General features: G+C 33.6%; 2 pseudogenes; both read left to right on the forward strand.

Moving 5' to 3' along the window:
- Positions 1–6,095: 6,095 nt before the first annotated feature.
- LOC145060430 (F-box/LRR-repeat protein 3-like) lies at positions 6,096–13,190 on the forward strand (annotated as a pseudogene).
- Positions 13,191–19,253: 6,063 nt separating this feature from the next.
- Positions 19,254–20,255, forward strand: LOC145057431 (uncharacterized; annotated as a pseudogene).
- Positions 20,256–22,507: the final 2,252 nt, after the last annotated feature.

Below are 22,507 nucleotides of genomic sequence, written 5' to 3' on the forward strand. Positions count from 1 at the left end.
GTGGGTCAGGTTGGGAAACCTGATGAGTACATAGGGTTTTTAATCCTACAATGTTTTAATACATATATATATATATATATATATATATATATATATATATATATATATATATCTTAAAACCTGCAAGATCATTAACACAAATACATTCCATATAAGCAATCTACACCATCCCATCGATCTTCACATATTGATCCTTTATAATGACCTAATCTATACACTCGGATTAACAAATGAATGGCTTTACCTAATCCATACTCTCATATCTGGAATAAATGACTATACCTAATCCATACATCTTGGATCAGGAATGAATAATTGTACCTAATCCATACTCTTAGATCGGTAATGAATGACTATATTTAATCCATACTCTCGGATCAGAAATGAATGACTAAATCTAATCCGTACTCTAAATTAGGAATGAATGACTAAATCTAATCCATACTCTCGGATCAGGAATGAATGACTAAATCTAATCCATACTCTCTGATTAGGAATGAATGACTAAATCTAATCTATACTCTCGGATCAGGAATGTCAGGGTTTTACTCTCTACTCATGTCTCACACGTACTCATAAGAAGATGTTACCCAATATACAACTTAATTAAACTTATGCCTCATTTGCAAGTCTTATATTATCTCTTGTAAGACTACAATGCTCAACTCCTAGTGTCAACTCCGCTTAGGCAACACTATCCTACTTTAGTGTATATTTAATGCAGAGTATTCATGTATTAATAAACCTTTATCCTTCTCTCTAATGATACTCCTATTATTACTATCATGAAATAGTGTGTATATATATATATATATATATATATATATATATATATATATTAACACATATAGAACCATATCTTGTTTGCATATCATATATCATTAAATACGTTTTTAACACATATTCCAGACAATAAGCAGATAGCTCACATATAAAATCTTCTACAAATATTCAATACTTTTATTAATACTTGTATTAAAATCATGTTTATGAAAGGGACAATGTACTCACTTAATATAATTGGATGCCTCGAAATTTGGGCAAACTTCGCCTTGGTACTTTAGCTTTTCCTCTGACATGACAGAGATTTTCCTGACAAAAGTCTGGAAATTGTGTTGTCAGAACTTCGGTCTGGTAGCTACTAGATGTCGGTCTCTTAGGGACCTCAAAACTAACCAAAAGACCCTTAATATTAAGAAAAATTTGGTTTCTTAGGAGAGAAACTCAAGAAAGATGAATTGAAGGGGTGAGGAGACTGAATGAGGCATTGCTGGTATTTATACAGCCGGAAAGGCATCTACGCTCCACGCCCTAGCTTGGTCGGCCCTCTCAGGTGTTGTCACGTGGCATGTGATGGCTGGAGCAGCGTGGCAGGGGGTAGGTACGAGCTGAAACTTCAAAAATTCATATCTCGTCCATAGGAACTCCGTTTTCAAAGTTCTCTATATCCACATGTATGTATTTCCATGTACTACAACTTTCATTTAGATTTTGTCGGCTAATTCTCAGCCGATCATAATTTTAATAGTCTACGAAGATTACGTTGTTAACGACTGTGTAAAACTCATAACTTTTACATATGGACTCCATTTTTGACTGTATTTATATCGCTGGGCTCCTATTAGTGAGATCTTCGATTCTCATTTAGATTGTTTTGGCTTAAAATTGACGGATCTAAAATCCAATTTATGTGCTAACATAACTGCACTAAAATTTCGAAAAATCATAACTTCCTTGTATGAAGTCAGATTTTGACGTTCTTTGTATGCACAATCTCGGTTTTACGAATACTATGATTTTTGTTTAGATTAATTAGGCTAAAATTAATTTATCAAAATTCCACTTTTTACGATACGCAGAGTCGTGTCGGTTTAATCGCGAAACTTCAAAGAAGCATAACTTCTTCATTCGAAGTCATATTTCAGAGTTGTAACATCCCAAGATTTGACATTTATAGTATCTGGGGATGTAAGGGTAAAGCCATGAAAAGCCTAAGGGCTAAGTTGCAATTTTGGGATTAGGAGGAGTACGTTGCGCGTACGTAAGGGTACGCTGAGCGTACTAGGCGCACCCTAGTACGTTAGGCGTATACTTGTGTATGTTGGGCATACTCATGTCAGCAGGAAACCCTAATATTTAGGGTTGGGGCTATATAAACATCCTTATGGCTCATTTTCTCTCATCATTCCTAGGCTCCATATTCCAGAAACATCCCAAACCCTAGTTTTGTGTGTGAGTGTGAGTTATTGTGTGTTTTAAGCTCTTGAAGGTGAAGGCATTGCATCAAATAGTTGGAGAAGGAAGGCAAGCTTGAAGATCTGAAGTTCTCTGGTCCTCTAGAAGCTCCATGAGGTAAAAATCTTCTAGCTTGGTAACTATTTTGAGTAGATCTTGTCTTGATTAGTTTCTTGGCACTTTTCTTGTCCCCCAAACCCCAATATGGTGCATGATGCATTTTGGTCATATTAAGCTGTCCTTCCAGACCCTAGAAAGGGTCCTAAGTGATAAAAATGATGTCCTAATAGCTGAATGTGTCCCATGCATTTAGTAGGAAGGTCTTAATGGATTAAGACCATGTGTTAAGAACTTTCTGGACGTCCAAAGTCTTAAATTTCAAGACTTTGTGAGTCTTAGGCACATTTGATCGATGGATTTGAAGTTTGGGCTTAAGTGCTTAAGCCATTAAGCATTTATGAGAGTTTTGGTTCAGACTTGCGTACGCCCTGCGTAGAGAGCAGTACGCCCTGCATACCGAGTCAACAGTCCTATTTTTTTAGTCAACATGAGATGGGGTACGCCCCGCGTACCAGAGGTGTACCCCCATCGTACTACCCCTGTTGGGCTTTTGCGATTTGGGCTTCAGGATTGGGCTACCTTTGGACTAGTTGGACTTGGGCCTTGATGGGCTCTCTGGATAAGAGTATTTTGGGCAAGTTTTGGTAGTGAGTCTTTGAATGAGGCCCAATTAGGGAGTGGGCTCAATTTGGAAAATTGGGCCAATAATAGGCCTTACATATGTGGACTTGTGGATCATGGATTTGGTATTGGGCCCTGGCCCAAATTAGAGGGAAGGCAAAATGGACTATTATCATAGGTGGGACTCTTGGTAAAATTAGTATTCCCATTTATTGACTTAATATTCGTTATTTTGGATAGTTCGGGATTTTTGATGAGACATCGATTTAGGAGTTCGATTCTTCAGTTCGGATCGACATTGCAAGGTGAGTTATCCTTACTATACTCAAGGGTCTAAGGTACCAAGCCTGACCCTTTGGATTGTTATCCTAGTTATCTTGTAATTATGTGTTGTGATGCTATGTTAGATCTGTATTCTGGTTTAGGATGATGTTATGACCAGTGAGCTGTTAGGTCTGTATGACTATCTTTACGTGCTAGCTTACATGGTTTAAAGGATCTTAGGTTGAAGGGTTGGGTTCTGTTTCGCAACTCTCGTCTGAGTCTAACCGTTGTGGAATCGAATCCTTTGGCCTAATATTGTTTACCCTGTGGGCATGTATGCTTAGTGACCTGTAGTTTGGTCTGACTATCTGTATGCTGATAGGAGATTACATGTTATATGTGCACATGATTGATTGGTAGTTGAGGGTATTCCATCCCGAGGATGATAGGAGCCTAGTATGTTGTCTCTATAGACTGTTATATGATTATCCGATATAGGTGCATATGTTTGACTGGTTATAGGCCTTCTAACCTGATGGTTGTGGGCGAAGAGTATTCCATCCCGAGGATGATTGGACTCGTAGTAGGTAGGCATTCCAACCCGACGGTTGAGGGCCTAGGGTGTTCCATCCCGATAGATGGTTGGACTCATAGTATCTGTTGTATATGTATTGTGTGTGGGCATTCCAACCTGATGATTGTGGGCCGAGAGTATTCCATCCCGAGGATGATTGGACTCGTAGTAGGTGGGCATTACAACCTGATGGTTGAGGTCCTGGGGTATTCCAACCCGATGGTTGATTGGACCCATAGTATGTTAGCATTCCAACCCGATGGTTGAGGGGAATGGGGTATTCCATCCCGATGGATGATTGGACCCATAGTATGCTGTTTTTTATTGTATGTGTATTGTTGTTAGTATGGGTATTTTGGGGGTAACTCACTAAGCCTTAAAGCTTACATTTATCGATTATTGTTTCAGGTACAACGGATGACCGCGAGAAGGTGAAGGCGTGACCGTACACTTCCTCGATTTATGATTATGATTTCCGGGAACTCTGATAAGAAACTATTTTGAAAACACTTTGTAATAATCAATGTTTTTTAAATGTTTTAAAAAGTTTTAAATTTTCATGAATTTTAATGGATGTTACAAGAGTTTTTTTATATGTATGGAATCATTGTCACATATACTATAACGTTGGTTAAGATTATTCATTCTAAATAATATTCTATCAAAAAGTCATATTTATCCCTTATTATATCTTAATTGTCTAGTCCAAATGCGCAAGTGTTATAGATTTTAGGTATGATCCCTCAAGTATAAATCGAGATGCATGCTAAGTCGTTTGTCTTGTATTTTGTATTCTTTATGAGTAGGACGAATCTCTGTTGGTTGTACTTATAATATCTGTTTGAGAACTTTGTGAATAAAGAATACTCATCTCCTGCCCATGCACGTAGGTCGCCTTGACCGAACCACGTAAATACTATGTCTTTGTGTACTTTTAGTTTCGTGTGTTATCCATACTACTTCCTAACAAGGGTCATCAGAGCTTGGAAAGTGGCATCAGATATATTCTGAGTCTTGACAAATATCGTTTATTTTCTTAAACAACACTTAATTTATACTCCCTCCGTTCCAAAATTATAGTTCATCTTTTCTTTTTGGTTTGTCCCAAAATAATAGTCAACTTCTAAAAATAAATAACATTTTTACCAAAATACTCCCTCATTATAACTTAACTAACTAAGCATTTAATAGAACATTAAATGCAAGTAAGGACAAAACTGTCATTTTATTAAATAAAGTTAGTGGTAATTAATGTTTTTCTTAATCTGTGTGTTTTTTGTCTGTAGACAATAATATTGGGACGGAAGGAGTAATATTTTTTCCGTCTTATTTCGCGGCGCGACAAGTTATTCACGACAAGAATTTATTAAATCTTATGAATTTTCTAAATCTTCTATCATTTTGGTGATATTTTCAATTTAAATTATATTTAATCTTTAAGCTACATATTTCTTTCATAAAATGCTTTAAATATCTTTTTTAATCTTTTAGTCCTTATAATTTGTAAAATATAAATTTATATCTTTTAAGTACCAAATATCTATAAAAACATATAATGAAGTATTAAATATGACTCTAAAAATATGTATAATGAATCACATATCAAAATACTCCGACTTATATTTTGCTATTCCTCGAGCAAATTATAATTAAATCAACTAATATTTCAAGATAATCCTTAATATAAATCTTCAAAATATATTCAACTTCAATGCGTATATTTGTGTCTAATCCTAAATAAATTTCTCAACTTTAAATACTCATAATCTTCATAAATTCCTACTCCTTAGTACGAACAATATGTACTTCTACATTCTTCAAGTATACCATTTTAATAAGGACATTCAATCTCAAGATATTTCTGTCAAGTTCCGATATTTTTTTCTATCCCAATGGACATTTCTTTTTGGAATACCACCCTCCACAATCCTTTGGTATATACTTTTCATAATACATTTCTACATATCATACTAGATTTATCTCATGACTTTTTATGAGAGATTTTTGGATACTTGTTATTGTTCATCCCAAAGGCCATTAAAAGAAGTCCATGACTTTCTATGAAATATTGAGTGTAAAATCGTATGTAATTAATAAATTGGTTTTCGACAGAGTTGATCTACCAAATAGTTAATAGAAATTTATATTTTGTTACTATTATTTAATTTATTAGTAATCTTGTGATAATGATAGGTAATAATAATATACTTCAAAAAAATAAAAGACGACAACAAAAAAAAACATAACGAACTAAAAACAACAAAAAAAAAAAACAATTCTTTTTAACAAAATAACAAAAAAAAAACATAAAAAACTCTCCTATTTGATTTCTCTTTTAATATTAGATCTCCTCGAAACTAACACATTTAATATAAAAATATTTCTCTAAAGTATCCAAATCATTATATTCAATTGAATCCCATCATCACAAAACATTAAAACTATTTCGTTATACCACTAACAATCATCATCAAGGTCTATCAAATAATCTTCTAAAAGATACCCACTTGTTACCCATATCGATCTATCTTTATGCCCACGAATCACCAATATCTGCTTGTCATACATATCAAACTGTGGTAATTTGGTAGATATTGATTTGCCTAATGTTACATAACTGAATGTCATTGTAGTGATGACTATTGCGAGTTGCCACAACTTGGAGAGGTTATGCCTTAATCTGTGTAAGTTGTTGAATGATATCGAGATATAGTGGATTGCAATTAGGTGCCTAAATTTGAGGGTTTTATGTTGAAAGCTTTGTTGTGGTGTTGGTGATGTAATCATGTCTTTGAGTTATAGCACATGCAAGTAGATAATGAGCTTGGATCTTTCTTACTTTTTGATATATGACAAGTCTCCTCTTTTTTATCTTACTGGGTTACATTTTTTGTTATATTTCTTATGGTTCATGCATTTTATAGTTATATTTTCTTCTAGTTCATGTATTTTTGTATCTTTTTGTGAAGTATTTCTTCTAGTTTGTTTTATCTTGTCAAATGAAACATTTTCTTATTTGCATTGACATAATGTAAAGGTTCTTTATAGATTTTAATATTTAGTTAATTAAAAACACACCTTGAATCTAAATTTCATTTTGTTTTATGATGTGTGAGAAGAAATGAGAATGCATCTTTGAGTTCCATGTTATTAAGGAATTGATATGCTACCTATAAAGTGGAAAATGATTTGTAGTTATGGGTCTCTTGTACTTACTTATGGTTCCCTTAGAGAATAACAAAGTTGATTCCTTGATGATATCTTTGTAGAAAATTCCAGGGGTTATGACTTATGAGAGTTTCCTTGGTGAATACTTGTCATGTGATGCTCAAAATTAACCTTTTCAATAAGAATACACTTTCTTTTATTATGATTTGTGGTTGTTTGATACAACAATAAATTATCATTTTTTCTTGTTTGTACAAATCTTCTACATATCACCAAAATATGTTTACCTTTGCTTTTGAAATTACGATACCTCAATTATTTGGTTTTATAAGGAAGCTCTGCTATCAATAATGAAAGTATGGTATCCCCCAGACAAGGGTGGACGTCACTTAAGGTATTTATTCTCAAGAAAATATGGACTTTTTTAACTCATTCAAGAAACTAGTAAATACATGTGTTGTGTATACTCATGAAAAATGTTAAAAATTTCGTATTATGAGAATGTTACCCATGTAGGAGTGTCTTCATTAACAACCAACACAAGTTGTGTATACATCATTAACTTAACATACGAGTCAACATTAATTTCTGCACTAATTTATTTAGGGTTATCTCATACATTCCACTAAAAATAACACTTCAACTATATGTCAAGTCAAAGACATACATAGGGAGTAATGACAATGAATTTTTGTATACAAGTGTAACTTCTTTTAAGAAACTTAGGCCCATATTTCTTTTTTTTTTCTCTCTCATAAACTAATTTCTAGATTAATCTGCAAAAGCATCAATTCCTTTTCAACTCGTTCTTTTAGCATAAGTAGAAAAGTAACACACATATATAGCTTAACAATAAGTAATGTTCGCATTGAATCAAACAAATTCTAACATGTGGGCCATGTAACTTTTTTTTTCTTTTTTAAAGACTACAAAAGCTTTCTCAATTGCAATCCATCCAGTTAGATGGTTTCTAGGTCACATGTTCGTGACTCAAAAGCATTGGAAATTGGTATGTATCACTTAAGGAGTTAAGCTTAAGTAAGTGTTTGGGGGTGATAGCCAATGATCTTTCATCAATTGTAATGAAACCTGCCGATCTGAAAAGATAGACACCACACGCTGTAGAAAGAAACATTTATCATGTTCTGATTGCCCACATCACAAAATCATGCAAGTCCCTCGTTTATTTGAATATGGGGTCGTGCACCCTTGTTCCCTCACAAGCTTTCTTTCTGATAAGGCAAAGTTTTTTTTTCAGGAGCTTGACATTACAATTAATGTAGTTGATGACAAAGGTATGTTTTTTTCATCCTCTTCCATTAATCAAATTGATAAGAGTGTTGTATGTATAAATGATGTTGAAAGATATTTGAGAAAATAACTGAAATGGGGAAAGCGAAATGGAATGAGGGAATTTTTTTGAGGAAAGTATGTTTTTTTACTAGATAAATGATGTTTAAAAACATATTTAGGAAAAATAATGACACATTTACGAAAAATAAAATGGAATGAAGGAAATTTTATTAGAAGTTAGGACTCTAAGAGGAAAGCCTCATATTACTGACATACTTTTTCTATTTGAATAAAAATGTAAATACCATATGTAGCTTAAGATATTTAGTCTGTCCCCATTAAGTTAAAAGGAATCAACTTAATAGTTGCTTTTGGTTGCTCCACCCTTGAAATGATCAATATTTCATATTGTGAAAACATTACAAATAGCTCGTTGATATTTTTGTGCAACTATTGGAAGCTAAGTATGAATGTATGTCGAGGATGTTTTCGTACTAAATCTTTAGGGCTAAAGGCCATTTCCATTGGATGCAAGAAAATCACAGAGATAGACATCAATCAATGTTGCAATGTAGATAACTCTTGTATGGTTCCACATGCTTGTTTTTCACAAAACCTAATAGGTAACCAAATTAGCCCTCACATACTTGTATATATCATGCACATTGTGATTGATTCATACAAGTATCATTTATGTTGTTCCTAATGCATACTTGCATATTTGGTCATTTTGGTGTTATCCATATTCATTTTTTGTATACCTTAGTGCAGAAGTTGGGCTGACATACATCGGTAGCTTCCAGAGTTTACAATTATAAAGATTTTTCATATTGAAAGGTTGACTCCGGTTGGACTTGTGTTTGTATTGTAGATCTATAGAAACCTAGTGGATGTGGAGCTTCAACATTGGTTTGAAACTCTGCTATTGAGATCAGCTCTTAAGATCTTAGAAGTCCGTGTTTGTGTTATTCAATGGAAACATCAAGTCTATGATAACTCATTTTCATCCACAATTTCTTTCATCAAGAACAAAAAGCATGTTTTAAAATTCATTTGATGACATATGCTTAGGTGTTGTTTCTTTCATCACTTAACGAACTTAATGGGGTTGAAAGTATAAAATAAACCTATTCCAATCTTAAAACTTGAAGAAGAAAAAGTAGGTTGCTGTACTAAAATAACCTGCTTTGTGCAGGATAAATTTATACATGTCTGTAGCCTAATTTATATTGCGAATCCATTTTGTAAGTTGCATAATCCTTTGGAAAAAATTTATTTTAACTTCTTTTTCTTGTATTTATATTTTTAAAGGAAATTTCCATCAAACATTTAACCATGTTTTTTAATACGTGAAGGTCTTTTTTGCTAATATGAATTATATAAACAATCACATATGGCCTTGTTTCCTTTTTCCATATTTTTTTTTCATTTGTTCCATAGTCAGTTATTTTTTCAGGGAGTGCAGAGATTTCAAGAACATCTTTCTCCTTCAAGGTTGTCATGAACTTTGTCTCACTATTCTTGAGACTTTTTTTAAGTTTCAAAGTTGTAGGATTTGGGACCTAATTCTATTTATCTCCAAGGGTACATTGTGGATTATTGAACCCTTAGTGATATGCATGGTATTATCTCTCTCAAATGACTAAGTTCATACATTTTCTATGAAATTCCTATAAAGTTTTCTTACATAGAGCGTTTCCTCTTCACTATTCAACGTGATGCCTCCCATATGCTTAGCCATAGCTTCTTGGTTGGCCACCAAATTCTCAAACTCTAGAAGAGATCGACGAACCATACTTGACAAAGTTTCTATATTTTAGCCTCTATCTGTGGATGTTGATCCTCTCAATTCAAGCTTTTACAATGAGGGATTTTGCATCTAGTTCATTGATCTTCTGACATATCGACTTGACCTAGTGGAAATATCGAGAAATTGTCATGTCACATTGTAACATTGACAGTAACTCATTCTCCAAAAGTTGTAGTCGCGAATCATTTTTCTTTGAGAAAATTGTCTTAAACGTGTCCTAAGCTTCTTTTGCTGTCATCTCACCTTGAATATGCTCTAATATCTCTTCTTCAACTGTGGTATTCTAGAAAAACATCAATTTGCTTGTTGTGATTCTCCATTTACACAAGAGGCCACTAACATCTTCCTATGGTGGCATAGTTTTGCTTCGGTCAATGACCTCTCATAGGTCTTATCCTTGTATGTAGGACATCACACATGTTGCCCACGTATCTTCGTTGTTGTTGAGTTTCTTGATCTTTCTGATGACTTGGAAATCACTCGTCGTGTTGGTCGTACCTCAGTAATACCAAACAAGTTGGTTTCGACACAAACTTGAAGAATCACAAGCTACTCACGATACAAATATAATCACTCATTAACACAATCAAGAAACCTTATGCTACTGCTAGATTGTTAAGCATAACTCTTTATGCTGGAAACACTAATACTTTTTATTAAGACCACTTAAGAAGACCATACACTTTGAGAGACTACTACACTTTTCTTTCTCGAGGTGTTTCTTGGATAGTTTGGAGCAAATGAGCTCCACACCTATTATAGGTGTTTCTATCTACTATTGGGAAGTTTCTAGATACTACTATACACTTACTACTTACAAGATACCTCTAGAAATTTATATTATGTCGTAGAGAAGTCTATGATGTTTCCATGCCTTCAAAAATCTTCTTCCATGCTACTCTAAAATATTTTAGATTCTCTTGGTATGTTCTGGAATCCATAGTCTTTCACAATGTTCTAAAATTTTCCATTGCATTTTATTAGGCTAGCGATGATCCTTCAACTGAACGCGACTTCAAATTGGTATTCAATTACTAAATGATTAAGATTAAAGAATCTCTCAACTATGCTTACCCATTCTGGATCCTTACCATCGAAGGTCGACATTACTAATTTTCTACCTTTAATTGCAAAAAATCAAGTAGGATCTGCATTACCTTTACCGATTGATTAATCTTTGAAGTTACGACTTTCTGCTACACCAACACTAGTTGGAGTCTTGATTATTTTATATATTAAAACAAATTGGCTTGTGAAAAGTGTAGTTTTATCGTTTTAAACTTTGGCCACAAAAGTTTCTTATCTTAAATTTTGGCTATAAAGTATAGTTTTAAGGTTTTAGACTTTGGCAACAAAAGTTTGTTATTTTAGACATTGATCACAACTGACCTTAAAATTTGGCCACAAAAATTTCTTATTTTAAACTTTGGCCACAAAACTTTCTTATGTTGATAGATGTGGTCCTTAGTCTTTTATAGGTTCATATTTCCCACGCTTTTAGTTTGTAGAATGCCACTTTTCACCACTACTTTGTACAATGTCACTTTTACCCCTAAAAGTTCAACATCGACGTTTTCCATCCCTTTACCTTTCGTATATTTGAATGTTTGCAGGTTTGACATACAAGAACATTCCTTGTAATTTAAGGAATAGGTCCATGTGTAGAATTATATTTACAAGAATGATGCATATGTTTTAAAAAAACTACATAAGTGCCCCTTCTCAATAACAAATTTACAAAAGCTAGGTTTGGTCCCTACTTAGAAAATAAAATATCACAAATGGTCCTTATAATTTACAGTAAAGGTCCATGTGTAGTTTTTTTTTATAGAAAAGGTCCATGTGCTTAAGAATTTTGTATGTTGATAGGTTTGGTCCCTATGTAGAAAATAAATTACAAAAATTGTCCCTATAATTTACAGAAAAGGTCCCTATTCATATTGTTTTAAAAAAAAATGGTCCATGTGTTTAAAAAAATTACAAAAATAGTTCCATTCTAATACAAAATTTACAGATTACACCCCCACAAGGCGGAGGCAATATCGCTATAACTATTGACTATTGGAGGTAATTCAATTATTTTATTTAGTAATTGTTCCACCGCCTTCTTTAAGGATCCAATTTACGCATGATATGTTACCAATTTTTGACTGCAAACTTCCTCTTAGTGGACATATCTCCAGTTGTAACGATCACAATATGTTTGGTTCCATGTCATTAACACAATAAATTTTGCTCAGATGTAGAATACATTGTCACCATTGAGAGAAACTAAACTTACGTTGGTATCAATTTGCTATAATCTAGAGTGTTATAATAGGAATTGACTAGCTAATAGTCGAATGATTATGAATCAAAGGATTACATAGTGACTTCTAATCACCAAAGTCCAGTCAACAAGAATTAGCTACTCATAACTAACTCATAAACTATTTTGAACAGGGTTAGCTAAAAATATATAACATTTTATCAAATAGACACCCTGATTAGTTATTCATTTTTTTATTGGATGAAATTGCATTACTTTCCGAAAAAACTAATTATTAGTAGTTAATCATAGCCTGAATTTTGATAAAGGATGCCCATGAAGTATCTATTTAGCAACAATTACAATCACTAATTTGGGAGAAGTCGAAGGGTCTCCGTCGCCGAAACCCATCACAAGAATGACATGAGGTTAGAAACAAAAAGAAACCTAATGGTGGTAAACTTATAGACAATGCTACAACCTTCTTCATCTCTAATCTTCTACAAGTATGTTCAAACTCATTGCTTTGGAAGGTTTTTAGGTCATTTGGAACCTTAGTAGATGCCTATGTTGCTTTAAAGAAAGATAGGGTTGGGCACAAATTTGCTTCCATCCTTTTTTTAAATGCGAAAGAAAAGAAGTCATTGGAGGAAAAACTTTGCAATGTCAGGACTGATGGTGCGAAGATTACTGCTACTGTAGCCAAATTTGGTAGGAACAAGAAGATGATTCAACCCAACCAAAGGGATAGCAAGTTGGTGGTGTATGATTTTAACAGTGCAGGTGGAAGTTATCTCCCTCCTTGCTCCCACCGGGCAAACTCCAACATATCTTTTAAGGATGTTACTGCTGGTAAAAAATCTCAGTCTACTGAGATTAAGTTTAACATCCCAGCAATAAGGTATTTCCAAAATTAACTCTTAAGTATGAAGGTTTATGATTTTTAGCCCTTGGGTATGAGAAAGTTTGCTAAATGGTCCATAGTGGCATTTTCGTAAAATGAAGCCAGGGATTGGTACGTTGGGCGTACGTTGTTTACGTTGGGTGTACGTTGTATACAATGGGGCATATGCGCGTGGGCCTTAGTATGTTGGGTGTACACCAGAGTAAGGGGTGGCGAAAGTAACAGTGTTTGTGGATGGAGTCATGTGTGAAGTTGCGCCAGAGTCCATATACCAATCTGGATTGCCTTGCATAACATGACACTGGGAGTGAAATGCTTGTGCCAAGTTTGCATCAGTAGTGTTGGAGTTTGTAGCATAGGTGTGAAGATTAGGACAATAGGAGGCGTAATGGCCATTAGTGCGACATAACTGACAGTTTGGAGGACGACGACCCCTACGACCACGACCACCACCTCTTGAACTACCCCCTCCTCGAGAAAAGGAGCGTCCCTTGCCTTGAGTACTACCGTGAGAACGATTCTGTGAAAAGAAGGAAGCAGGCGGAGTGGCAGCACCATGGAGAGATTTTAGAAACAGTTCATGACTCTCTGCTTGTGACAAGAGATCATGAAAAGTAGGGGAGGATTTGTTGGTACGAATAGTTGTGGAGAAGGTCTCAAACGATGGACCTAAGCCACAGAGAAACCAGTGAATCTTGTCCATGTCATCCACTGGTTGGCCGATTGCAGCCAGTTGATCACATACACCTTTAAAAATTCGACCATATTCAGAGATGGTGGAGGTATCTTTTGACATGGTGCGGAGAGAGTGAACTCGTTCAATGGACGAGTTGCTGTAAGCACTTTCAAGAGCAATCCATATGGATCGAGCGGTAGTGAGACCAAGCACTTTAGAAGCGGCTTCTTCTGTTAAAGATGAATTGAGAAGGATTAAGGCCTTCTGATCAAGATCGAGCCAGGTGGTATACAGTGGATTTGTGGTCATCTTGTTATCAACCTCAATAGTCTCGGATGGCTTTTTAAAGGTACCATCAATATGAGAAGATAACTTTTGATATGAGACGAGAGGGAGCATCTGGTTTCTCCAGAGAAAATAATTGGTGGAACTCAGTTTGATTGGGATCATATGAAGAAGGGTATTCATAGGGAAGGTTCCATCATTAGAGGTGGACATCGTGTAGGTACCAGGAAAGAAAACAAAGCAGAGGTTCTATAGGGTTTTAGAGAAGAGAACGAGAGAAATAGAGGGAGGAAAATGAGATTCGAAATTTTAGGCTGATACCATGTGCGAATGATATTGAATGAACCACAAAATAATGATGTGTGTTGTGTATATTTTTATTAAAAGATTACAATTGTATCTCCTAAAATAATGAAGAGATAATACACAATAATACATTTGAATATAATTCTAGATTATTATCTAATAGGATGTATCAATTCGATTCGATCCTTTTCAAGTGAATCCAAATTAATTTTGGTTTTCAAAACATGAATCTAAATAGTCCGATCTAAACATAACATTGTTTATTAGGATGAAAGGTATATCTTTTTCATTCATCCTAATCAATTTGTCACATTCTCATCCCACAAGATATCCAAACCTATATTTCTCATCCCTCAAAATGCAATCATTTTATTTTATTATTTATTTTTTTCAAAATTAACTTTTACTAATTTAAAATTAAAAATATTAAAATAAAATTAAAAATAACATTTAATTAAAAAAAAACACACTACAACAAAAAGTAAGGTAAATCCTAAAATGAAAAATAAATGAAAAGAGGTACTTTGAACATGCTAAACAACAAAATCAAATCTAACTACAATCACTATTTTTTTTTAAACATAGGGTGATTTTTTAAAATATTCTAGATCACCTTGTAACAAAAATCGTTAATGCTATAGTATTTGTGACACTCATTTTTTGTTGCGTTTAAAACTTATTCGTCGAAAACGATGAGCTCCCGGGTAATCATCTTGTGAGTGAAAATAACATTAAACTCCTTAGTTTTTTCTTGCATATTCCATTTGATGTGTTGTACGATCTAAACCCTCAAATTGTTGTGCAAAATGATCCCTATATGTTCCAAAAAAATGACAATCTTTATGGATTTATCTGGTTATTTTCAAAATTGTCGATGTAAGCTTTCGTCAACGCCCCTTGTTATTGTTCATACCATTCTATGCATCTTTCGACCTATGAATAACATTTGTTTCAAATCAAATTTAATTGAAATTGGAGAAAGTGAGAAAAATTTAAGATAATTGGAATTGAATGGAAGAGGTGTGGTTTTGAAATGATATAAATTTCTTTCAGTTAACTATTTTAATTCTTTTTTTGGGATTAATTCTTTTTTATTGGAATATTACTTTTAATTTATTGTTTTATATAATAAATTATAACCAAACTTCTAATGGCCATATCCAAGTCCAAGAAGGTGCTCTTAACCATAAAGTTTCCAACTTTATGGTTATGCCTGCATCATTAAGACCCAAAACCAACTTCCTCGTTGGTCTTAACCATTAAGGACCTCCACACTTTGCATCCAAGCACTAAATAAGTCAAGAAAAGCATTTTTTATGACTTAACACAACTCAAATCTTCTGAAAAGTTAGCTCTTTTGTCTTAGAGCAACATTTACTCATTAAGACCAAGAAAAGGGGACAAACCTCATAAAACTCCATATGGCTAGATCTCTAAGGAATACAAGTAAAGTTCAAGACTTTATACCTTCTGGAGCTTCCCAAAGAGACGAAGATCTCAGATCTACAAGCTTGAATCCCACACCAAAGCTTCTCAAAGAATCCTTTCTTCTTTCTTCAACACTAAGAACACACACATACACACACACACACTCAAGCTCAATACACACAAGGACTAGGGCTTGCAAAATCGACTCAAAGAGGGTGGAGGTTGAAAGGGTGAGGGAAATAAGGTTATAAGGGGGATTATATAGGGCTCAACCCTAAGAATTAGGGTTTTCAATGTCTGATGAGTATGCCCCGCGTACGTATACGTACGCCCCACGTACTAGGGCGCGCCCTAGTACGCTAAGCGTACACACGTACGCATGGCGTACTCTCATTCCTTCCAAATTATGATTTTGCCATTAGGGCTTCTCTTATAGGGACCAAAACGACATAAATTAAAACCATAAGGATAAATTTGAAAGTACCTAAATACCGGGTTGTTACATTGATACAGTTGAATATTTATTAGAAATTAATTTTAATAATTATTCATAAACTCTTATAATTAATTGAAAATTATTTATTTGATGGAAATAAAAATTTTCAATGGCAAGTAAAATAATATATATTATTTATTAGAAATTGATTTTAATAAATATTCCTTCTAAAAACCGTAGACATGTTAGAGGAGTTGGGATGACCTTTTGATTTGTCTAATAAAAAACATGCCTCTTGAAAGCATGCTTGGACCATATGATGGAGTATGAGTGACTAGGGACATGGTAGGTCTTAAAGTGCTAAGATCTTATGGTTAATAAGATTAGCTTAAAGACTTAGATAAGGCTTTCATTCATTCACTCTTGCATGCTCAAAACTATAGACTTTCTTCCTCACTCTCTCATTCCTCTCTTGCATGAAGTGTTAGAGCTTTGGTTAGTTGCTTTTGCTCTCTTTGAGTCATACTTGGGTTTGACTTAAAGCTTAAGAGTTTACAAGACTAACATCTTCTTCAAGTTGGCTTCTTATCGACGTCCACTAAGGAAATGATTTTATCCATATTCTTCTACAGCTTTCATGCCTCCCCTTGAGGAACCAAAGAACTACAAAGGTTGCTATTTTCTTATAACTTCTATGGTGGTTGTTTTTCTTTCTCTTCCTTGCAAGATGATCCTTGGTGGGTGTAAACTTGTTTATGTTTATTTTGAAATTTCAAGTCTTTTGTTGTTATTATCTTGAGTTTTTAAAACTATTTTTAAATAAAAACCCAACAGGACCATCTAAAAAGAGAGGGGATAAAAGAGATATATAGTAGACAATACGAAATCGGAGAAAAAATGGATGACAGTAGAGAGGATGAGATGGGAGAGAAGAGAATATTAATGAAGCGATGGAATCAAGAAGATTATTAAAGCAATCCAAGCAGAGTGATCATAAATTTTGAGGAGTCGCTAGCGGAGGCGTGACAACCGGTGGTGGCGGAGGCGTGATGTGTCGTCGACGAATGTGGAGGAAAGGCTGGCAAGGTGGTGTGTAGAAGCTAAAGTCGTGATGAGTGAAAGGATTAAAGGTGTTTTTTTTTTAAATTTAGAAAATTCCTGCTAAATTTATAAGTGATTTTCTATTTATTCTATAAGAAAAGGACATCCAAACCTTTTTAGGTTTGTAATTCTTTTTTAAACAAACAGTTTTGATTAAAAGGTTTGTCCTCCCTACAAAGAGTAGACCTGACAATTTGATATACGACACGATTAACACAACACGAACACGATACGAGTTTTCCGTGTATGTGTTTTAGAAATTTGTGTTTCGTGTCTTACACGAGTCAAACACGAATTTACCTATTTAAACACATACAAGACACGATATAAATTCGTGTTGACACGTGAGACGTACAAACACGTATATACACATATATACTTTAGGGTTGAATTTTATATTTATAATATATTAGGGACCAATTTCGTAAAAGTCAATAATTAGTTTATAGCACTAGCTTAAAAAAATTAAATACATGTCTATTCAAGTTTTTTCGTGTTTTCGTATAACACGGCTAAAAAATGTGTCTATTTGTGTCGTGTCACGTGTCACACGAATTTTTTACGTGTCGTTTTCGTGTTTGATACCCCAAACACGTTTTATAATTTGTGTCGTATTCGTATTTAAATAATACGTGTCGTATAAATTCGTGTCTAACATGAATACACGACACGCATACATGGATTGTTAGGTCTAACAAAGAGGTTAAAAAGAGATTTTGAAAAAAAAAAAACACCAACATGATGAGGGAGATAGAGGTGGAGGCATATATTTGTTTTTTAATATTATAAATAATAAACCTAGAATAAATTAATTTAAATTAATGTCTTAAGGGTAAATAGTATTTTTCATATATGATTGGAGAGTTGATCTATACACAACAAATTTTCTTCATACACAACAATTGATGTTTTAAAATGTTGTATTGTATAACTATATAATGCATGAATTGTTGTGTATGACAAAATTCTGTTGTGTACGAATCACTTCCCGTATGATTGAGATAAAAAAGAAACGCAATAAAAACAAACAATACGAATGATGTTAAAATAGTTTAGTAACCAAATACATATATTATCAAAAACAACAAGGAACATTTGTGTAATTTACTTAAAAAAATGGGGAAAAGGTATTGATTTTCCTTTTATAAAATTAACCACAAGAACAATAACTTAGTAAATATATTACTTTTATGAAAAATGAATAAATCATTCTTAATAAATGAAGATTTTTTTTTGTCACATGTCAATCTCTCATGAGTTTTGACACTTATTATTTTGTGGTATTTTTGAAATAAATATTTTGCATTTGTCAATTTTTGATTTGTTTCAATTTTTAAAATTATAGTCATATATTCATATATACAAAGTATTAAATATCATATATATATATATATACATATATATATATATACATATATATATATATATATATATATGATATTAAATTGCAATAAATATATTTTTCCTTTTTTATTTTAAAATTGTTCATTAAAAAATATTTTATGTTTACATTTTAATTTAATGTTTAATTTTCTTTTTAAATCAACCCGTATAATACACGGTTCTCACACCTACTTCTAGATATTAAAAAATAAAAAAAATAAAAAAAAAACTTTTACTTAATTTAATGGAGTAAAAACGGATAGATATACGATTTTTGAATTTTGATTAAGCCCTATGATTTTCGTACGGAAAAAATGGATTTACAATTTATATTTGACCTTACCGTTTACAAAATTTGCGTGTTGCACAAACCAAACCTTATTCTTATATATTTAGTACAGCCGCATACAAACCTTGGCTCTCAAGTTTCAACCCTCGTTTCAGTGAGTCACTGAGTCAGTCCCAAGTTTTGGTTATCGATCGTCGCTGTCTTCCCACACCGTAGAGAAACCATCAATATCTTCTTGGTTCTCCATAGTGGCTGCTGTCCTTCGCCTCAGAAAGAGATATATAGAGATGGCAGAGAGAAAGGTTTTGAATAAATACTATCCGGCTGATTTTGATCCTGCGAAGATTCCGAGAAGGAGAATTCCGATTAACCAACAAATTAATGTTAGAATGATGCTTCCGATGAGCATTCAGTGCAAGAATTGTGGGAACTACATGTCCAGAGGCACCAAGTTCAACTCGCGTAAAGAAGAAGTCAAAGGAGAGACGTATCTTGGGATGAAGATATTCAGATTGTATTTCAAGTGCTCCAAATGCTCAGCCGAGATTACGATAAAGACAGACCCACAAAACTCAGATTATTTTGTGGAGTCTGGAGCCCATAGAAATTTTGAGCCAATTGAGAAGAAGCAACAATGCACCAAGTCCTTGGAGAATAAAAGGCAGATGGAGATTCTCTCTGGACTTGAGGAAATGAAGTCACTGAAGTCAAGACATGCAAGTGTGAGTGTAGATGCAATGCTTGAAGCTTTGCAACAACGATCAACTCCTATGGTACAGCAGGAGGAAAAGCTTGAAGAGGAGGTTATTAAATCCATCTTTCAAAAGAGGAGGAAGGTTTCTCAACATGTTTCTGATCATAGCCCAACCTTCCAGTACTTTAAAAAATCGAAAACAAAAACAAAAACAGTGTCGGATAGTAGAGTTGATGTTCCCAAGTCTTTGACCATGAAGTTGTTGTGTTTCTGGAACAAGCAATCAGAGGCTGACTATGATCAAGGGACCAGTAATGGATTACAAGTGTTATGCCAACACTATGACAATGGACAAGAAGAAGAAGAAAAAGAGTAATCGTATCGGGTTCAAAGTTGAAAACTAATACTACTATTTTATTATACTTTTATCCCTAGTAGATTAATGTATGTATATATAATTGATTGTTATTGATTTTAGAGTTGGGAAGACAAATCTACTATGGTTTGTGAACACATATACATCTCATTTAGGGCTGCATGTTTGTTTGGAATTGGATGGAATGAATTGCAATGTAGTTAGTTGTGTTCTTGATCGGTTTTTGCTTTTAATTACTTTTTCAATTTATTATTTTGTTTTTGGGTTTTTAAAGGTTTAAAGAAAGCAAGGGTGTGTGGTGCAGTTTGGTGCGGTTTAGAGTCAAAACCACAAACAACACCGGTTTGATAATTTTACCAGGGGTGTCAATTTATGACACGATACGGCAAAAATATACGGCACGAAACGAAATTGGGACGAAATCAAAATACGAATTCGTTTTCGTGTCATGTTCGTGTCAAGTATAAAAAACACGATGTCGTGTTCGTGTTTACAAATCCACACGATTGAGCATGTGTTTGTCGTGTTTTTCGTGTTTTTCGTTTTTATCGTGTTATATATGATTAAATATGAATTAAATAAACTAATAGTTATGTAATATTATCTTTGTCGTGTCGTGTCGTATTGTCGTTTTTTAATTGGTTCGTTTTTGTGTTAGTGAAAAAAACACGACATCGTGTCATGTCGTGTTCGTGTTACAAAAATCATTGTCGTATCGTGTTGTGTCAGACAAAAACACGACACGACGGTCCGATTTGACAGGTCTAAATTTTACTTTCATTGTGTATTTGGCTATGGCATTTAGTTTCTTGTGATATTATCACCGGCATGCATCAAAGCATAATTATTAAAAAAAAAAAAAAAAAAAAAAAAAAAAAAGCAACTATCATACTTGAAAAAATTAAAACAATTGAAATAGATGTTGAAACTATTTGAAAAACAAGTAAAAGAATAATAGATTAAATAAATGGTGCAATAACGACTATAGTTGAAATTTTAACTGGTATTTGATAGTTTTTATTGGATTTACTATATGGCAATGTTTATTTTTATCATAAAAATGTTATACATATAATTAATTAACCAATATTAATATCCCGTCTGACAACGCTCCAGTATTTATGGGTAGAAATGTAAATTGGTCCGGAACCGGAATCGAAAAAACCGAAACCGATTAAGTCGTAAACTAAGAATCGAAAATTAGATCAAATATCACTAACCAGTAATCAATTCTAGTTCTGGTATGGTACCAATTGGGTTCGGTTCTACTAAAAAATGTGCTATCTAAGAAGGTGTTTGGAATTGGAACTAACCCGATCAGGATCGAAACCAAAAAATCGAAAATCAAATAAGCCGTAAACTAAAAACCGATAATCAGACCTCATACCATCAACCGATTCCAACTGGTTCCGGATGATATTATGTGATTATGTGTCAAAAGATTGTATTTGGTTTATGTAGCAACAATGGCAATAGAAATACCCTAATTTTAACCGTGTGTAACATTAGTCCGGAATGACCGTACATTCCAGACAAAGATTCGAAATACAGTTTTCCAGTTCGAAATGTACGAGTCAGATTCCAGACAAATCTTCTACCAACCACCGCCTACTCCGAAATGACCATGGTCGTGTTCGGCACGGAGCGTTACTCTCAAACGCTCCGTTTTGAACAGAAAACCTCGTTTGACACTACAAGCTGTTAACGTTTAGTTTAAACAAAACGCTCCAAATCTAAATGCTACTTTACGTGACATTTAACAAAACGCTACCAGCTACAAACTACCGGTAGCTAGGTTTGCCGAACATGCCCCATAACTACTCCTGAATACGGCATTCCGGATTAAGTGGTCATTTTTCAAAAACTTTAAAAAGGTGATTATTTTCTTCAAATACTTCACTTATAATGGTTAGTTTAATAAATTTCTCTTATAAATATTATTTTTTAAAGTTTCTTGATACTATGCGAACTGCAAAATGTATATTAATATCACCTTTGCATAGTATTAATACCAATATTAATGTGCCTAATGAAATCCTCATCTAGTACACTTAGATAACCCATAAAATATTTTGATGATATGATAATGATGGGTCTCCTATTAATTGTACCTCTTAAAGTTTTAAGAATGGTCATCTTTGTCCAAACTCTTGCTAAACTTTAGAGAAGACTTTGCAAAGTGCGGTGACTTGATAAGATAAAAAAAAAATTGAAAAATATAAAAAGTTCAATTTTCTTGTTTCATGCAGAACTACATGTATATAATAGCTAGTCAAAGAATTAGAAGCACCCAAACCATCTCTTTAGTTGTGCCCCATTGTGGTAAACATAACAACCCAACACGACAGTTGCAACA

Source organism: Lactuca serriola, chromosome 6 (assembly GCF_051521515.1).
Source record: "Lactuca serriola cultivar US96UC23 chromosome 6, Lser_US96UC23_V15, whole genome shotgun sequence".
In the NCBI taxonomy this organism is placed as follows: Eukaryota; Viridiplantae; Streptophyta; class Magnoliopsida; order Asterales; family Asteraceae; genus Lactuca; species Lactuca serriola.